The 13,925-nt window shown below is 42.2% G+C and overlaps 2 long non-coding RNA genes across 2 annotated transcripts; both read left to right on the top strand.

Annotated features, from left to right (window-relative positions):
• The first annotated feature begins 2,189 nt into the window (after positions 1–2,189).
• Positions 2,190–4,428, top strand: LOC308405814. The gene is made up of 5 exons (XR_013973398.1): positions 2,190–2,377; positions 3,301–3,540; positions 3,638–3,749; positions 4,065–4,153; positions 4,266–4,428. It is a non-coding gene; the product is annotated as an uncharacterized lncRNA (long non-coding RNA).
• Positions 4,429–4,606: 178 nt separating this feature from the next.
• Positions 4,607–5,266, top strand: LOC308406154. Its single transcript, XR_013973461.1, has 2 exons — positions 4,607–4,779; positions 5,055–5,266. It is a non-coding gene; the product is annotated as an uncharacterized lncRNA (long non-coding RNA).
• The last annotated feature ends 8,659 nt before the right edge of the window (positions 5,267–13,925 follow it).

Here is a 13,925-nt window from a genome sequence, read left to right as displayed (position 1 = left end):
TGTCGATTGACTCTAGGATGTCTGCAATATATTTGCCGGCTGGCATTGTTGTTCCGGGGGAGTGTGCCGGGCGACATCTTTTTGATGACGGTGTCTCAGATTTGGCCGGGGAAGATGCACTCTGAGCCTTCTTCATTACGAGATCCTGGAAGCACTGATCGATGTAATCTTGGAGAGCCTCTAAACTCTCCCCGTTGTTCTCCAGGGTGTTGGAGATGATTTAGACAAATGTTGTTAGTTATAAAGACAATTGATAGGTGTATTTGGTAAAATTGAAGCTTAAAGAAATTTGTTCAATTCTAAGCTACCATTCGCTTTAATTTTCCACCAAAAGCTCCGGCGTCTGACGTCAGTTACAACATGAGTCGCTTACCTTGTCCGTCACTTCCGTCACTTACCTCTCCCTCGATCCCTCGAAAAAGAAAAAAAAAAAAGAAACCATATTTATTTGTGTAAGACTGCCAGTGTAACATGTAAAATTTCTTATGGAACAAAAAAAAAGTAATACTTTTGCAAGCTGCATCAGTAGAAAGTATTCACAGTTTTACTTTTATGAACTTCACTGTTTAGATTTTATTTTTTAAAATTCCCTTCAGTGTGCATTCAGTGTCCTTTTAAGGATGTTGTAAATCCACGATTTTAAAAATGAATATTAACATCATCTGTTGAGGTGCGTTGTGGCAGTAGCAATAATGGTGACTATGTAGCCCAGATGAAAAAACAACACATTTACACCAATGATAGAGAAGAGAGCATTTATTCTCTTTATTTTAACTGTCCACATCAACAAAGCGTCATATTTCCTATGACCATTGAATGCACCTCTCAGTTCACCCCACTTGAGGGCAACTAGCTCAGCAGCCAATCAGAGCCTACCCAGGCCGCATTGACCCTGTCAGCCAGGAAGTGAGGTGAAGGTGCATGGTTCTCCCGGGTTTTTCTCATCTCAGCAAGAGGAGTGGAGGCATCTACTACTCAAACCGAGAAACCCAGGGACTAAAGAGAGGAAAAACTCAGAATTGAGAGGAAGGAAAGCCAGCATACTTACCTGCTGGAAGTCCGGAGTCGAGTGGTTTAGCCGCATGTTCTCCTTAAATTGCTGGCTGTCTGAGTGGTGTCCAAGAAATGATGTGGGCTTCATAGATAATTGGCAAGCCTTCTGGAGGAAACCTGGTCTTATTAGGAGAGACGGCATCCATCCCACTTTGGATGGAGCAGCTCTCATTTCTAGAAATATGGACAAATTTATTAAACCCCCCAAAATATGACTATTGTTGCGAAATCAGTTTTACCCCGGTTCTTTTATTCGTTGAAACTTCAAGAGACGGCACCGGAACTCGGTAGTCATTTCACAAAACCTTTATTCATCTTTGTTCATCTTCATTTAAGCATGCACTTCTAGAAGGGAAGACGAGGCCAGTGTGTCCCTCTGCAAAAAAATCTTCATTCCTTTGTCTGTGAAAGTTTTGCAGGGGCGACCCTATCATAAAACTAGAGCCCCTAGAGACAAAGCACGTACAAACTCCAAAACACTTGCAAACTCCACAGCACATGCAAACTCCAAAACACATGCAAATTCCAAAACACATGCAAAATCCAAAACACTTGCAAACTAAAAAACACATGCAAACTCCAAAACACGTACAAACTCCAAAACACTTGCAAAATCCAAAACACATGCAAACTAAAAAACACATGCAAACTCCAAAACACGTACAAACTCCAAAACACTTGCAAAATCCAAAACACGTACAAACTAAAAAACACGTACAAACTCCAAAACACTTGCAAAATCCAAAACACTTGCAAACTCAAAAACACATGCAAATTCCAAAACACAACGGAAGTGCTCCAGGACGCTTGGGGCAGTGTTGAGCTTTTGTTACCTAGTAACTACACAAGCCAGGAAGTGCCAATGACCGGATTTGGGGTTTGCAGCCGGAGTCCCAGGCTTCTACCCAGATAGCAAGGAGACATTGAACAGATGTTGATTTTCCATCTGAACCATCAGAATCGTCAGGATTGAAATGTCAACACAAAACCAATGTTGAAACAACATTGAAATACTGATGAAACCTTACACTGACATTGAAATAACATTGATTCACTGTTGTTCTGTCATCGTTGATTGTTGATCTATTTATAGTTGACAAGGTGACAACAATCACGTTGAAAAATCATCAATTTATGGTTGAGCGGGAAATTAAAGCTGCTACCACTTGGACTATTCCGCAGCACCCCTATCACATTGGTACATCCCTCCAGGTAACCATTGTCTTGTACAGTAGAGCGGGACATTAGATTTACTCTCAGCGGAATTGACCGGAGAAGGCATCAGTTCATGCACTGCACTGGCCTGCACCACGATTAGTATAAGGTAAGAATGAATGAATTTTCTTCTATTCGTTATTTCCACGGTCGCATTTGAATAACAGTAAAAAAAACAAACAAACTTGTTAATGTAAAGTTTCGGATAAAATGTGGGAGCCCGAAATCGTGTCTACTTTCATCATACAATCCGGCAACAAGTAAATTGCACTGCGAACAAAGTCTATCAACAAAGAAAACATTTTCGTTTCATACTTTTCCGTTATATTCCCTTACAAAGCTAGCTTTAACGCTTCGAGGGTTCCTTTGTTCTTGCCGTCGCCTCGGCGCTTGACCCAGACTTTCACTCTGTAGTTGCTTTTTAGCATAGTACTACAAAAAAACTGTAAATCTGTGATATATGATTGATAAACGTAACGGTAACTGTATAAATGTGTTCAATGACTTTGTTACTTTTAATGATTGGTGAGCACCCGCTTCGATTCGCACTCAATTCAAACTCTACGCTGCACGCTCACCTACCTTGCGTTTCCACCTTTTGTCCACACGTAAACTGCGTTTTCATCAACTGAAAACTGAGATTTTTAAAGACGCCTGACAGGGCGGATATTTTCGAAAACTCCGTTTTAGCATTTACGTGTGGACGAGGAAGACGGAGAAAACGCAGCGTCAAAGGTGTGCGCCTATTTTGATGCCACACTGTGCGCCAAGTTTTTGTCTCGGTGCCATGAATTCCTACAATGGCAGACTTAGACAAAATACTGTTAATTTTATTATCTTCAGTGTTTAAATGCTTACATATACACACGCAGTTGTATGTTAAAAAAAAAAAGAGTTTGTTTTATCGGGTTTGCTTGTAATTGTTGCCTATATACATTTTAAGCTATTATTTATTATTTAGTTCAATCAATAGATCAAGTTTTGTAGTGACTATGAAATATATTGTAATTATCTGTTTCCTGTTTATCCTAGACAGGGCAAAAAAGGACTCCAAATTTTAAAAAAAGATAAAAATGAAAGACTGGTGCATTGTGCAGTTCAGCACTGGTGGTACAGAAATAGTCCCTAGATCATGGATAAATGGGGAGAAATTGTCATGGCCTCCATATCCTCCGTGAGACACATTCAGGATCCACGACGCAGTAAAGAGGAGAGTTCATCCTGGTTCAACATGGCTCACCTATGCACCAGTCCGACTTCTAATAAGCCATGGTGGGTATCATCTGGATTGGTGTTGTATAAATGTAACAATAACAAGTTTTTCGTGTCCTAATTTATGTCTGGCCATACATTGTGTTTGTACTTCCAGACACATTTCACGAAGCAGAACGCAGTCTTCAGAAATATCTAAGTGAACACTGTAATATGTCTGACCTTCAGTCCGAAGCTGAAACTCAGACCAGTCATAAAAGAAAGCACAAGTAAAACTTTTTTTATTTCACAAACATATCTTTGATTGCTAAGAATTTATGATCTTGTCTTTTATACATATCTGTGGTGCTTGCATACTGCAATATCACCACATAATATAGTCCAAAAAGTGGAAGCTTGTAAACTTTTTATAAATGCAAAGCCGTGTACACTTGTGCACTTCAAAAATTCCTTGTATACTGTACCTTCTTGCACATCTCCGTTTCCTGTGTGTGTTGTTATAAATCAAACTGTAACTTTAGGAAATAATATTCCAAAAGCACATTTGTAATTACTTATGACCGTTTTCAACTTTTTTTCTTTAGACCAAATCCCCTGTACATATATAGTGACTCAGAGGATGAGCAGCCCACAAAAAAACGGTTTCCCCAGCCCCCTCGAGTGAAAATACCAGGTAATAAAATACTGTCTGGTGTCTTTGTACATATCTGTGTGTGACACAAGGAAACTTTTGACAAGTTGTCTGTATTCTTAGATACTTAAAAAAAATTATCTTTTTCTGTCAGACCTGACGAGAGCTGTTAACGAACTCCGTGAGGAGGTCAGAGCCATCCGCAATACCGGCTGCAATGAATCGGTAGATGCTGGGGTACTGCCTCTGGATTTGCCCTTGCACAACATTGAGGAGCTAAACAATGCACAGGCAGCTCTTCAATCACAAGAGGCAAATAAGGCAATGATAAGTATATAAAGGTTATGTACACTTTGTAACTATAAAGTGTAATAGCTGTCAGATGTGATTTAAATACATAACAACAGCCTGTTGATTAAACACACAAGCACTTGCATACACATTAAAGACATGAGACACGCTAATTCCATCTCTTAAAATGTGTCTATAGGTGAGACGCTTTGCCTTGATTGGAGGGACCACACTGGAGGTGCGAGTACGCCGTGTAATGGCTTATGCCATCACAAATGAGCTGGCCTCGGTACTAAACTGGGCAGGGAAAAAAACCAAGGACCAGACAAAGCAAAAAAGGGCATTTAAAGATACAGCGCTCTGCAGATGCATATTTGGTAAGTTTTACCGTTTTTTTCCTATATTACTTTGTCCTTCTTAATAACAAGACTTTCATGTCCGGTTAATCTGGAGATGGAGTCTTTGGTCTTTGGCTTGTTTAGTCCTCGGGTTGTAGTTTGTACAGCTCGAGGACCCCATGTTTATTTTGTTTTAAAGACAGTTAACAAGAGCTTATTCATGTGCTCTAATTCACTTTTTTTGTTTGTGTGTGTGTGTGTGTGTGTGTGTGTGTGTGTGTGTGTGTGTGTGTGTGTGTGTATTTTTGTCCTAGATGGCCTGACGCAGCAGTTAGGGGCAAACTCTATGTCCGAGTTTGTCTTTGCACAAGCAGTGCAGAAATGGCTCCGATACGCCCCAGATCGTTTGGGTGGTGCAGGACGCACATCATGCATCCCCATCCCAGAGTAAAAAATTACAAACTTCTGTGAAACATATAAATGTAAATAGGAAACTGTCTTTTAATAAAGTATTTAGCAAACAAAACATGCCTATTGACCTTTTTTTGTTTAGTTTTTTCTCTGTTACATCACATGCAATGCTTTCTTATTTTAGGATATTAATATTGACATGATACATTGTGAGACATTTGGGGTTTTTTTTTTTAAAGGGTGTCCAATTTGAGGAATAAGTACAATTATGTGTTTAAGGTGGTTTAAGTATTGATGGAAACATGCAGTAGTTTAGTATTGGTTAAAATACCTATAAAGAAAGGTAGATTTCCAGTCATTATTTAACTGTTGTTTTAATAAAAAGCAACTGTGCGAAAGAGGTGGAAAATCAACACCATAGCTCAACAGTGTTTCAATATCAGAATCTGACATTGTTTCAATGTCAACAGTATTAGAAGATATAACGTTGAATCAATGTCAGGTTTCAACATTGATTCAACATCAAAACCTGACGTTGTTTCAACGTTAAAAAAGGGTGCAAGAGTGACGTTAGGTCAATGTCACACTTCAACGTTGATTCAATGACATCACCTGATATTGACTCAACATTGTTTCAATGTTTCCTTGCTATCTGGGTACCTTTCTACCTTTAAAACCCACCACCAGCCAAATGGCTGGTAGGCTTTTAGCTAGGCTTTAGCTTCAGCCAAGTGGAAGCTAAATTGGCTAGTCATTCATATGTAAATTAGGTTGTTAGCTGGGAATTCTGGAGGGAGGGGAGTGGGGGTGTGTGGATGAGGGGGTGGGGGAGCTGCTAAAAGCTGTGAACTTCCTTTTGTGTTTCATCTTGATGCATTCTCAATCATCCAGGGAAATAAATCTCCAAAAGTCACCAACTTGGAGTGTTTCAGTTTGCCGTCTTAGGGAGAAATCAACACACATGGGTGTATGTCCTTTGTTGCTGAGATTTATTGATAAAAACAGTACAAAAAACCAACCATTTGTACACATATTTACAAATAATAATAAAAAGTGAGTGTTTGTGAAGGACTGCTAGAAAAGTTTAAAATAACTAATTGTCTGTCCTGAATCAGTCTTATTAGGTAATGTTCAAATAATTTGATCATCCCAGTGTTTTCAGTGTGGGAGAAAGTACTCGGGGCCTTCAAGTTACACACTATGAAAGGTAGCAACAAGTGTAATATTCAGAAACCTAAAGTATGTATCAGCAGCAGAATGGACCTAAAAATAAATGTTTGTTCCAGTTCTATGAAGCTTTGAGTATTTTGGATTAGTAGCACTGCTGTGTTTGTTGCATCATATTGCTGTAATTGTTTATATGCTTTATATATTCTGAGCTAAGTTGATCTATAGTGTTACATCATATTCTATAAGGATGTTATGTGTTTGTATACTTTCTGCCCAGTTTGACCCATTTAGCAGAAGCCAGCCTGTTTAAGGCTCTGATATCTATTCTGTATGACTTAAAGCAGTTATGACATGGTCTGATTTTCTCACCCAATAAAGGAATATTTCATATATCAGTCTACTCTTCATTTTATCAGAAACAGTTATCACAGCTTGTACATTTTCTTTTTATAAATATATGTAAGCAATGAGCCAAATTTAGTAATGCCAACATACTGAAGGAACAACATTTGTCTCTTATATATGATACACCTATATATGCACTGTCAAAGATACTTGTCTTTGAGTGAAGATTTAAGGTGATAGGACATATAAATAACTGCAACTTGAATCTGTACTGAAGCTCAGTATTTGACACAGAGTTCATGTTCACTGCTGTAATAGCTAATAATGATTAATATATCTATAATATTGGCCATGTTATATTTACATTACCAAAGTGATATGACTTTAGTCTCATGAACAACATCAGCTAATTCTTATTTACTAACTAATCTTGAAATAACTGTTCAGTACAGAAATGAAGCCCAAAAATCATGTTTTACTGTCCTGTGGTCTCAGCCTCAGATACTTATCAAATCACACAAAGCTCTTGTAGAAACAAACAAACAAATGAACAAAATATGTTCTCCCTCATTTCTGTCAAACCAAGTTGTATGACACGTTTCCAGCGGTTAGTATCATGGTTGCTAGGCAACCTGGGAAGCGCGACGGAGACTAGACCGTCCCATACAGACAAACTTGCAGTTTATTTTGCAAATCGAGCTCAACACTGCCCCTAGCGTCCTGGAGCACTTCCGTTGTGTTTTGGAGTTTGCACGTGTTTTTGGAGTTTGCACGTGTTTTTGGAGTTTGCACGTGGTTTTGGAGTTTGCACGTGTTTTGGAATTTGCACGTGTTTTGGAATTTGCAAGTGTTTTTTAGTTTGTACGTGTTTTGGATTTTGCAAGTGTTTTGGAGTTTGTACGTGTTTTGGAGTTTGCATGTGTTTTTTAGTTTGCAAGTGTTTTGGATTTTGCATGTGTTTTGGAATTTGCATGTGTTTTGGAGTTTGCATGTGCTGTGGAGTTTGCAAGTGTTTTGGAGTTTGTACGTGCTTTGTCTCTAGGGGCTCTAGTTTTATGATAGGGTCGCCCCTGCAAAACTGTGTTTCACAGACAAAGGAGTGAAGATTTTTTTGCAGAGGGACACACTGGCCTTGTCTTCCCTTCTAGAAGTGCATGCTTAAATGAAGATGAACAAAGATGAATAAAGGTTTTGTGAAATGACTACCGAGTTCCGGTGCCGTCTCTTGAAGTTTCAACGAATAAAAGAACCGGGGTAAAACTGATTTCGCAACAATAGTCATATTTTGGGGGGTTTAATAAATTTGTCCATATTTCTAGAAATGAGAGCTGCTCCATCCAAAGTGGGAGTTTGTTTGTACGTGTTTGTACGTGTTTTGGAGTTTGCATGTGTTTTTTAGTTTGCAAGTGTTTTGGAATTTGCATGTGTTTTGGAGTTTGCATGTGCTTTGGAGTTTGCATGTGCTTTGGAGTTTGCAAGTGTTTTGGAGTTTGTACGTGCTTTGTCTCTAGGGGCCACCGTATAAAAGCCCCCATGGTGTGCTGCAAACTCTGTCTGTGTCTATGTGCACGAGCACATGAATGCCCACATGTGCGCGTTCCCACGTGTCTATGTGAGTGCTCGTGTGTGACTGTGTACGCATACCTGTGTGTATGTGTGAGTGCACATGAGTGAGTGTGCGTGTGGATGTGTGTGCGTGACAGTTAAAACACTGTGGGTGTAGGTGACTCCCTAGGTCATAAAATCCATCTCCCTTCCAGACCACAGTTATCCAGTTACAAATGTTGAGACCCCCACCCAAACATTCTCTGGGGAATTTCCACTCAGCATTAACTCCTCTCTGTTTTACTTTCACAGTTCAAGTGGGGGAGGGGTCTCTTTTTTTTTTTTTTTTGCCTGTCCCATTTGGTTCTTTAGCCATCAGAATTGTTGTCTGAAGACCAACAAGGATACCCAATGGATTTACTTTGCCAAATGGATCATCGTGGCATTGCCGTATTGGTCCATTTGGTCGATCTTTGTTTTTATTATTTATTATATTTTATTTTCAGATGTTACAGACGGGACAGACATGAGTGAGGGATAGGAAAGGGAGAAAGAAAGAGGAAGGAAAGGAAAAACAGAAGGGGAGAGGGACAGTGAGAAAGGGGGGGAGAAAAAAAATAAAAATCTCCTGGATCACCTGTTGAGAGAAGAATAGAAAACAAGCAAAAAAACAAAAAAAACAAAGCAACATACTAAACACAACACCATCGCATTAATCTAGCTAAGTGTAAACAGCAGTAAATACTAAATATTCAATGTTGTTGTGCAGCACGCAGGACAGATGTGCTTCGAAGTAGTAGCCAAGAAAGGTGTAATTTAAGTCTACGAGCAGTGAACACCTGTGTGCATACCTGTGTGGATCAGCGTGCTTGTATTCCAAAGGTTTCTCCATGTAACGATCTGCTAGGGAGTGTGGGGGGGCCACAGCCCCGTCCTCCAGGGTATGAAGCAGGTATGGAGGAGATCAAAACTCCAGATATCCAGAGGCCCCCAGAACACAAGAGACCATGGAAGACCAACAGAGGGGCAGCCGCGCCACTGTCCCAGTAAGAGCTGAGGAGAGTCCCAGATGAGGGTTCACTCAGCAGCCGCGGAGCAGAAGCCAGGGGGAGTTGCAGTGACGCGCCCGTGAGCTCCCCCTGCAGCCAGCTGTGCCTGAGTGACCGAGCCCCAGGCCGAGAGGCCGGGGGCACCCCACCTCCGAAGTGGACCGAGCGAGCCCCAGGTTCCAGGCCCCGATAAGCGGCCGCCAAGGAGTGAGCCGGTGTGTACCTGGACGCCCACCCCCAGACACAAAGAACCACCAACGCACCGACACCTGAGGGAGTCCGCCACTGGCAGGGGAAGTGGTGGTGGGTGGAGATAGGCCTCCATACCTTGGAGGACCTGAGGTGTCCCCAGAGAGGTGGTGTCTGATACCCAACCTGACATATAGACACAGACATACAGGCACACACAGACACAAACATCCATTCCCCCCCTCATGCTCTCATATGCACTCACTCCACACTCAACCAACGTGGAGACAGACATAAAGAGACGCTGTACACACGATCACACTCCCCAAGCGTACTCTACAAACCGGGTCTAGGTGCCCTTTCCCCTGGAGGGGGGAACTGCACCCAGACCCAGGTGGTGTTACCCTTTTCCCTGCGGTGGGGAGAGGCAGACCACCCCGACTCCGTAGCAGCAGGGAGGCACCACACTCCAGACCGCAGTCGGACGGCCAACTCCTCCTCCTAGCCCTCCCGCTCCAGCAGGCTGCAGAGAATGGGGGTGGGAGAAGACTCCAAACCTCCCTCCACCCGCTCATTGTAGTGTTGATGCATGTGTGTTCTAAGGTGCAATTAAAACCCAGGAGGGCATGGAGCTACCTGCCAAGGAGCAGCAGGTAAGCGCATAGTCCCTCCTGATAGCCCTCAATGTCTAAGTGTATTTAAAATTGAGAGGTGGGCAACGACGCCAGGGGTGAGGTGTACACCCTGATGGTAATATGGACTCCGTGATTGTGCCCACCCCCAAGATCCTATATGTATGTGTAATGAGAGTGTGAATAATGTGAATGTCTAAGTTGTGGGATAAAATTGAGGCAGAGGCCGCCGGAAGTGGACAGGGGGGGGGGGGGGGGGGGGTAGCCTCCTCTGCACCCTGGTGACATACCCCTACTCCAAGGCCCTGCATGTGTGGGTGGTTGTGGTGGAGCGGGAAGAGGGAGGCAGCTGGAGATGGGGAGGGAAGGAAGGGAGGGGCAGGTAACCCTTCCCTGGGGCCAGCTCCCCCGCTGACCCCAGTAGGCACTCCCACACTCCGCGACCCGCCAGGGAAAGGGGGCCCAGGCCCATCCAGACCGGGGCCCAGTGCAGCAGCGCCTCCCGGCCCCACAGAGCCCGGGACAGTTCACGCAACCCCACCACAGAGAAAACTGCACCCACCCCACCATCCACTCATCTTCCAGACTACATAAGACAGTAAACGCCCAGGCTGAGATCTTCCTCCACCTCTCCTGTATCTCCCCCTCCTGCAGAGAGAGTCCCTGAAGAGAGGAAAGCTCCTGCAGATGTGACCATCTCCCCCACCAGTTGAAGAGCCCCCCAGGTGGCTCGATGCACCGGCGGCACCCTGCTCCAGGGCTGGGCCCCCATGCACCCACCCGCCCACAACCCCGGCAACACACCAACCAGGACCCAAGCCCCCGAGGTCCGGCCCGGGCCCCAGCCCAGAGACGGAGCGCCCCCAGAACCTCACGCCCATCCCGGACCCACCCAGGGGCAGCCAGGCTACCAGGTCAGTAACCCACGTCCGTCAGCACAGACCCTCCCCTAGCCCCGCTGCACGCAGCCGCGAGGAAACAGTCACCTGAGAGCCAACAGAGCCCCCAACCGGACATGACCGCTACCCCGGGTTGAGCCCCCCAAGGAAGATGCCTCCGGGGAACCCCCCGACGCCCTAAGCCTGTCCCTACCCCCACACCAATCACAACAGTGAAGGCGGGACCAAACTATGACCCCCCACCCCCACTAGGTGATGGAGCTGATAAAGGAGCCCAGAGCAATTGATCTGATGTGGTGGCAGAGGCTGTATCAAGACTAATGTAATCTAATAGATAATTTCTATATTGGTTAGAATTAAGATTATTTTTATTTTTCCAGTTCATGAGGACTGTTTTCTTGGCTATGCATAGGGCAGTGAAAACCATATGGGCTATATTCTTTTCTGAAGTGACATTATCTAAGCTGCCCAACAAACACACTAAGGGGGAAGTTGGAATGTTACATTTCAGACACTTTGATAAGTCTTCACATATCTCGCGCCAAAACTTTTGCACTGGTGGACAGAACCAAAGAGCGTGGATGTAATTGTCTGGTGTATTGCCTTGACAGTGTGAGCAGTTGTTGGAAGATGTAAAGCCCATCTTGAACATCCGATGACCTGTATAGTGCACTCTATGTAGTATTTTGTATTGTATTAATTGCAGACTGGGATTTTTAATTAATTTAAAGGTTTTTAAGCAAATCTGAGACCAGAAGTTTTGGTCTAAGCTGACTGATAAATCTGCTTCCCACTTTGCAATAGGAAGGGATATTGATTCATCTAATTTAGAAAGTGTTCTGTATATTTTAGATAATAATTTGGGGGATTTAAGAGTAAGAAAATGTGCCGCACTTAGTGGTGTTTGTAATTCAACTTGACTGAGGTTAAATTTCTTTTTTACTGTGGATTTAATTTGTTGATATTCTAAAAATCTTGTCTTGTTGATCCCATATTGTGCAACTAGTCTGTCAAATGGAATAAATTCTGTTCCCTCTAATATATGTTCTAAGTATTTAATTCCTTTACAACTCCATTCTGGGAGATTAATCATATTATTTTTTTGTAATATGTCAGGGTTATTCCAGATAGGTGTACGTTTGCATGGGATTAATGAAGACTCCGTTATTTTTAGAAACTCCCACCATGCTGTCAGAGAAAAGCTGATGTTGATACTTTTAAAGCATTCATGTCTTTTGATGTTTGAGCTAATAAATGGTAGGTCTGAAATCTCTAGATCCTTGCATAGTGCCTGTTCAACATCTAGCCAGGGCTCAACTAAGAAGGTATGTTTTAACCATTCTGAGATGAACTGAAGCCTGTTGGCTAAGAAGTATTGGTAAAAATTAGGCAGATCTAATCCTCCTCTATCCTTGGTTCTTTGTAGCGTTTTTAAGATGATACGCGGGGGTTTATCTTTCCAAAGGAATTTGGAAATATATGAATCCAGAGATCTGAACCAATCTTGTGATGGTTTGTTAGGGGATCATCAAAAATAAGTAATTTATTTTTGGCAAGATCATCATTTTTATAGTGGCGACCCTTCCCATGAGTGATATGGGTAAAGATTTCCATCTAGTCAGATCGCCTTCTACTTTCTTTAGAAGTGGGATGTGGTTTAATTTAGTTAAGTCTGAAAGCTTAGGAGAGACATTAATACCTAAATATTTAATATTTCCGGATTGCAGTGGGGCAGAGGAAGAATTATGGAAGGAGCAGTTAATGGGGAGAACTGTAGATTTTGGCCAGTTAATTGAATAATCTGAAACTCTTGAAAACCAGTTTATTAAAGTAATTACCTCAGAGAGGTTGGTTTGTGTGTTTTGCAGAAAAAGCAACACATCATCCGCATAGAGACTGATTTTATGTTCTATGTTCTTACATTTTATGCCCTTAATTGTTGTAGCCTGTCTAAATGCTGCTGCTAGAGGTTCGATAAAAATTGCAAAAAGTGAAGGGGAGAGTGGGCATCCCTGTCTGGTGCCCCTCAGGAGACAGAAGCTGGAGGATGTCTGGTCATTTGTTCTGATACGAGCCGTTGGGGAATTGTATAATATTCTTATCCAGTTTATGAAAGAGTTTCCAAAACCAAATTTGTGTAAAGTTGCGAATAAAAATTTCCAATTAACTCTGTCAAATGCTTTTTCTGCATCTAGAGATAATATTATGGTTTCGATGTTTTTATCGTATGAGTAGTCTATTAAATTAAGTAATCTACGAGTGTTTGTTGAGGAGTGCCGACCTTTTATGAAACCAGTTTGGTCAGGATGAATTAAGAGGGGGGTCATTTTCTCTAATCTCTTTGAGAGAGCTTTGCAGATTATTTTAAGGTCTACATTTAAAAGAGAAATTGGACGATAGCTTGAGGGAAATAAAGGGTCTTTGCCTGGTTTTAGCAGGAGACTAATGGTGGCAGAATTTATATTTGGTGGTAGTCTGCCATTTTCCTCGATTTCCTGCAACATGCCGTGGAATACTGGTGCCAAAATTGTCCAGAATTCTTTGTAGAATTCTGCAGGGAAGCCGTCTGGACCTGGAGCCTTATTATTGGGCATACTTATCAGGGCTTCCTGGAGTTCACTTGGCGTCAGTGGCGAATCCAGTTCCATTGCTTGACTGTCTAGTAATTTTGGAAGAGTTACGTTGTCAAGAAACAGATCAATTTCATTTTTAGATGGGTTTATTTGTGGTGAGTATAAAGTTTCATAGAAATCCCTAAAAATGTTGTTTATTCTTCCAGGATCATATATTGTGTTCCCCGATAAATCTTTAGCAGCACATATAGTTGTTTTTTCTTTATTTATTTTTAGCTGGTTAGCTAGAAATCGACCTGATTTGTTACTGTGTTCAAAATTCTGCAAGCGTAGTCTTTGTATAAGGAATTGTGTTTTTTTATTAATAATTTC

The sequence above is a fragment of the Rhamphochromis sp. 'chilingali' genome, assembly GCF_963969265.1.
Source record: "Rhamphochromis sp. 'chilingali' genome assembly, chromosome: 11".
NCBI lineage: Eukaryota > Metazoa > Chordata > Actinopteri > Cichliformes > Cichlidae > Rhamphochromis > Rhamphochromis sp. 'chilingali'.
This window is presented reverse-complemented; position numbering and strand designations above follow the sequence as displayed.